Source organism: Gossypium hirsutum, chromosome A01 (genome assembly GCF_007990345.1).
Source record: "Gossypium hirsutum isolate 1008001.06 chromosome A01, Gossypium_hirsutum_v2.1, whole genome shotgun sequence".
NCBI lineage: Eukaryota > Viridiplantae > Streptophyta > Magnoliopsida > Malvales > Malvaceae > Gossypium > Gossypium hirsutum.
Window position 1 is genome coordinate 39,101,451 of NC_053424.1, and position 6,330 is coordinate 39,107,780.

The 6,330-nt window shown below is 37.4% G+C and overlaps 2 non-coding genes across 2 annotated transcripts; one reads left to right on the forward strand and one right to left on the reverse strand.

Moving 5' to 3' along the window:
- Window positions 1–1,447: 1,447 nt before the first annotated feature.
- On the reverse strand, window positions 1,448–1,554 carry LOC121208043 (small nucleolar RNA R71). The gene has a single exon (XR_005903072.1). It is a non-coding gene; the product is annotated as a small nucleolar RNA R71 (small nucleolar RNA).
- Window positions 1,555–4,835: 3,281 nt separating this feature from the next.
- On the forward strand, window positions 4,836–4,942 carry LOC121208046 (small nucleolar RNA R71). Its single transcript, XR_005903073.1, has one exon. It is a non-coding gene; the product is annotated as a small nucleolar RNA R71 (small nucleolar RNA).
- The last annotated feature ends 1,388 nt before the right edge of the window (window positions 4,943–6,330 follow it).

Genomic DNA, 6,330 nt, shown 5'->3' on the forward strand with positions numbered 1-6,330 from the left:
AAATGCTTGATTAAGTAAATCATGCCTAAATTATACTTCAAGTACAATTGTGAGGTAGCTAATGAATAATTATTTAAATGGATTGAAATTGTAATTAATGGATGCAATACTTAATCAGTGCATGTTTATTCTTCTAAGGTAGTTGAAGGTTAAATTAGCAATGTATCTGGCGATACACTTGCCTTGCATAACTTGCAAGATTATTGTGATAAAACTATTTCAAGTTAGGGATACCTTGTTACCTCACAAAGTTTTTTATGTGCTTATTAGATTTAATTAATTATTTGAATGACATAGGGATATGCAAGAGATTAGTTCAATTTAACGAGTATGTATGTGCCATAACATGTTTTCTTATTAAAATCTGTTTAATCGTTTGAATTAACATAGGGATATGTTAAAGGATGAATGGTTTTGTGTAGGTGAATATGTTCATAAGTTAGCAAATTACCGAGTTGCCGTGAATTTATTCGTAACAACATAAGCATGAGTTTTAATAATTCTAAGTTAAAGAAATGTAATTAAATCAACACAATTATGTCATCTTGATTAAATCATATTTTGAAATCGTGCATTTGAGATTTATTTCTTTAGTTATTTAGTTTAAAACCTTATTTTTCTTAATCACACTTTTTAGAACAAAATATTTTTCTACACCAAAGTGTTTAAATTGCATTCATAAATAATCCTTTTCACAGTCCCTGTTGGTACGCTAACTCGACATTTACTTGTCACTTTATTACTTGTTGCGATTGTGTACACTTGCACACTTCCGTCGTTCCAAGTTTTGGTGCCGTTGCCGGGACTATTTTAAAAAGTTATTATTTGTGAATTTGTTAGTTTTACATTTTAGTTTATTTTTCCTGTTTAATTTTTAATTGAATTAATTTTCTGTGTTTTCAGTGTTTATGAGTATTGACCGAATTATTGACCTACTCCCTGTAGACCTGGATTGAACAAACTTTCCGACAGCGAAGAAGACAGCAAATCAGAGAAGACCAAAGATATGAACTCCGAAAATTCGATCCAAGGAAATGGAGCAAACCCTGCTCAAAATCTATACTTATTGCTGATGATAGGATAGAGCTTTACGATAGTATGCCGTGCCAGTATTTAATGATCTTAATCCAGATTTTAGGAGACTCGAAATTGAGGCATAACAATTCGAGCTAAAGCCATCATGTTCCAGATGCTTCAGACAGTGGGCCAATTCAGTGGAATGCCTACCGAAGATCCTTACCTACACTTAAGACTGTTTATGGAGGTGAGCGATTCTTTCAAATTAGCAGGAGTACCCGAAGATGCATTACGATTGAAGTTGTTCCCATATTCACTGAGGGACAGAGTTTGAGCCTGGTTGAACTCATTGCCACCGAACTCAATTTCCACATGGCAAGAGTTAGCAGAAAGATTCCTTATGATGTATTTCCCGTCTAGAAAGAATGCTAAGTTGAGGAACGAGATCACTGCCTTCCAACAAATGGATGATGAGTCATTGTATGAGGTATGGGAAAGATACAAAGAGTTATTACGAGAGTGCCCTCATCATGGAATCCCACATTGCATCCAACTTGAGACATTTTATATTGGTCTCAATGCTCACACAAGGATGGTAGTGGACGTTTCTGCTAATGGTGCTCTCCTTTTCAGGTCTTATAATGAGGCTTATGAAATCATTGAGAGGATTTCCAGCAACAATTACCAATGGCCAACCAATCGAGCAGCGTCAAGAAGACGAGTTGTTGGAATATATGAAGTAGACGCTCTTACTTCACTCGCATCTAAGGTATCATCAATGTCCTCAATGTTAAAAAACCTTACTACTAATGCGTCTAACAGTTTTGCAGCACAACCACTAACCCAATCTGAAATATAGTCTGTGTTTATTATGGGGAAGGACATTTGTTCGAAGAATGTCCATCAAACCCAAAATCCATGTACTACATAGGTAACCAGAACCAAAATCGAGGAAAGCAAGGACTGCAATCCAATTTTATAACCTATCGTGAAAAAATCACCCCAATTTTTCCTGGAGTAACCAAGGGCTGGAACCAGTAACACTTACGCCCAACCTAGACTAGCCCAGTCGCCTAGTTTTTCCCAACAAGTTCAGAAATCAACCCATACTGAATCATCCAATAGCTTAGAAAATTTGTTAAAGACATACATGGCCAAGAATGATGCCTTAATCCAAAGCCAAGTAGCTACATTGAAAAACCTGGAAAACCAAATAGGCCAGCTTGCAAATGAACTCAAGAACCAACCACCAGGTGCTTTGCCTAGTGATATAGAGAATCTGAGGAATCGGGGAAGGAGCATTGCGAAGCGTTGACATTGAGGAGTGGAAAGACAGTAGAGCCCAACACCATCGAAGCTGAAAAGGAGCAAGCTAACGCTCAAGATTCAGAGGAAGTTTAACCTTGTAACACCCCGAACCCGAAACCGACACCGGAGTCGGACATGAGGTGTTAACTGACTTTAACCCCTTGTAAAATTTATTTTCCAGACACTGCCCAATCTGTGTACTAGCCGTTTTAAAAATCATATCTTGAGTTTCGTAACTCGAAAATCAGTTTCGTGATTTTTCCCAGAAACTAAACTCATGTGCCCATCTATGTATTTTTTTCTAGAATTTTTGGTCGGGCCAATTAGTACAGTTTATTAGTCAAAGTCTCCCATGTTGCAGGGGTCGACTACACTGACCTTTGCCCATTACGACTTGGATATCTCCCTCCACGAGGCTTCAATACTGATGCCGTTTATTTCTATGAAAACTAGACTCAGAGAGGAATCTGTACATATATGGTACGACCCCTAATTATCTCTGGTTAATTTATAATGAATTTCCAAAGTCGGAGCAGGGATCTAGAAACCGTTCTGGCCCTGTCCACAAAAATCTGATTATCTCTTAATATACTGCCCATATGATCTTTCGTTACTTCCTCATGAAAACAGACTCATCGAGCTTCGATTACATAATTTATTCATCAATTAATTCCACTCCTACTATTTTTAGTGATTTTCAATCTCATGACACTGCTGCTGCCAGCATCTGTTACGAAAGTAACTAGGTCCATTTCATGCCTACCCTTGATCCAACTCAATCGAACATTCGTGCCATCTTCGCATGGCTTAAATTTTACATGCCAAGTTCAACACAACGTAATAGCTTATACATGCAAAATGTTCTTCTAAGCCATAAGAGAAAGTACCAAAATTGCTATCGGTGTTTGACTTCGGCATGTAAAATTTAAGCCATGCGAAGATGGCACGAATGTTCGATTGAGTTGGATCAAGGGTAGGCATGAATGGACCTAGTTACTTTCGTAACAGATGCTGGCAGCAGCAGTGTCATGAATTGAAAAATCACTAAAAATAGTAGGAGTGGAATTAATTGATGAATAAATTATGTAATCGAAGCTCGATGAGTCTGTTTTCATGAGGAAGTAACGAAAAGATCATATGGGCAGTATATTAAGAGATAATCAGATTTTTGTGGGACAGGGCCAGAACGGTTTCTAGATTCCCTGCTCCGACTTTGGAAATTCATTATAAATTAACCAGAGATAATTAGGGGTCGTACCATATATGTACAGATTCCTCTCTGAGTCTAGTTTTCATAGAAATAAACGGCATCAGTATTGAAGCCTCGTGGAGGAGATATCCAAGTCGTAATGGGCAAAGGTCAGTGTAGTCGACCCCTGCAACATGGGAGACTTTGACTAATAAACTGTACTAATTGGCCCGACCAAAAATTCTAGAAAAAAATACATAGATGGGCACATGAGTTTAGTTTCTGGGAAAAATCACGAAACTGATTTTCGAGTTACGAAACTCAAGATATGATTTTTAAAACGGCTAGTACACAGATTGGGCAGTGTCTGGAAAATAAATTTTACAAGGGTTAAAGTCAGTTAACACCTCATGTCCGACTCCGGTGTCGGTTTCGGGTTCGGGTGTTACAAGGTTAAACTTCCTCTGAATCTTGAGCGTTAGCTTGCTCCTTTTCAGCTTCGATGGTGTTGGGCTCTACTGTCTTTCCACTCCTCAATGTCAACGCTTCGCAATGCTCCTTCCCCCGATTCCTCAGATTCTCTATATCACTAGGCAAAGCACCTGGTGGTTGGTTCTTGAGTTCATTTGCAAGCTGGCCTATTTGGTTTTCCAGGTTTTTCAATGTAGCTACTTGGCTTTGGATTAAGGCATCATTCTTGGCCATGTATGTCTTTAACAAATTTTCTAAGCTATTGGATGATTCAGTATGGGTTGATTTCTGAACTTGTTGGGAAAAACTAGGCGACTGGGCTAGTCTAGGTTGGGCGTAAGTGTTACTGGTTCCAGCCCCTTGGTTACTCCAGGAAAAATTGGGGTGATTTTTTCACGATAGGTTATAAAAATTGGATTGCAGTCCTTGCTTTCCTCGATTTTGGTTCTGGTTACCTATGTAGTACATGGATTTTGGGTTTGATGGACATTCTTCGAACAAATGTCCTTCCCCATAATAAACACAGACTATATTTTCAGATTGGGTTAGTGGTTGTGCTGCAAAACTGTTAGACGCATTAGTAGTAAGGTTTTTTAACATTGAGGACATTGATGATACCTTAGATGCGAGTGAAGTAAGAGCGTCTACTTCATATATTCCAACAACTCGTCTTCTTGACGCTGCTCGATTGGTTGGCCATTGGTAATTGTTGCTGGAAATCCTCTCAATGATTTCATAAGCCTCATTATAAGACCTGAAAAGGAGAGCACCATTAGCAGAAACGTCCACTACCATCCTTGTGTGAGCATTGAGACCAATATAAAATGTCTCAAGTTGGATGCAATGTGGGATTCCATGATGAGGGCACTCTCGTAATAACTCTTTGTATCTTTCCCATACCTCATACAATGACTCATCATCCATTTGTTGGAAGGCAGTGATCTCGTTCCTCAACTTAGCATTCTTTCTAGACGGGAAATACATCATAAGGAATCTTTCTGCTAACTCTTGCCATGTGGAAATTGAGTTCGGTGGCAATGAGTTCAACCAGGCTCAAACTCTGTCCCTCAGTGAATATGGGAACAACTTCAATCGTAATGCATCTTCGGGTACTCCTGCTAATTTGAAAGAATCGCTCACCTCCATAAACAGTCTTAAGTGTAGGTAAGGATCTTCGGTAGGCATTCCACTGAATTGGCCCACTGTCTGAAGCATCTGGAACATGACTGGCTTTAGCTCGAATTGTTATGCCTCAATTTCGAGTCTCCTAAAATCTGGATTAAGATCATTAAATACTGGCACGGCATACTATCGTAAAGCTCTATCCCTATCATCAGCAATAAGTATAGGATTTTGAGCAGGGTTTGCTCCATTTCCTTGGATCGAATTTTCGGAGTTCATATCTTTGGTCTTTCTCTGATTTGCTGGTCTTCTTCGCTGTCGGAAAGTTTGTTCAATCCCAGGTCTACAGGGAGTAGGTCAATAATTCGGTCAATACTCATAAACACCTGAAATAACCACAGAAAATTAATTCAATTAAAAATTAAACAGGAAAAATAACTAAAATGTAAAACTAACAAATTCACAAATAATAACTTTTTAAAATAGTCCCGGCAACGGCACCAAAAACTTGGAACGACGGAAGTGTGCAAGTGTACACAATCGCAACAAGTAATAAAGTGACAAGTAAATGTCGAGTTAGCGTACCAACAGGGACTGTGAAAAGGATTATTTATGAATGCAATTTAAAACACTTTGGTGTAGAAAAATATTTTGTTCTAAAAAGTGTGATTAAGAAAAATAAGGTTTTAAACTAAATAACTAAAGAAATAAATCTCAAATGCACGATTTCAAAATATGATTTAATCAAGATGACATAATTGTGTTGATTTAATTACATTTCTTTAACTTAGAATTATTAAACTCATGCTTATGTTGTTACGAATAAATTCACGGCAACTCGGTAATTTGCTAACTTATGAACATATTCACCTACACAAAACCATTCATCCTTTAACATATCCCTATGTTAATTCAAACGATTAAACAGATTTTAATAAGAAAACATGTTATGGCACATACATACTCGTTAAATTGAACTAATCTCTTGCATATCCCTATGTCAATTCAAATAATTAATTAAATCTAATAAGCACATAAAAAACTTTGTGAGGTAACAAGGTATCCCTAACTTGAAATAGTTTTATCACAATAATCTTGCAAGTTATGCAAGGCAAGTGTATCGCCAGATACATTGCTAATTTAACCTTCAACTACCTTAGAAGAATAAACATGCACTGATTAAGTATTGCATCCATTAATTACAATTTCAATCCATTTAAATA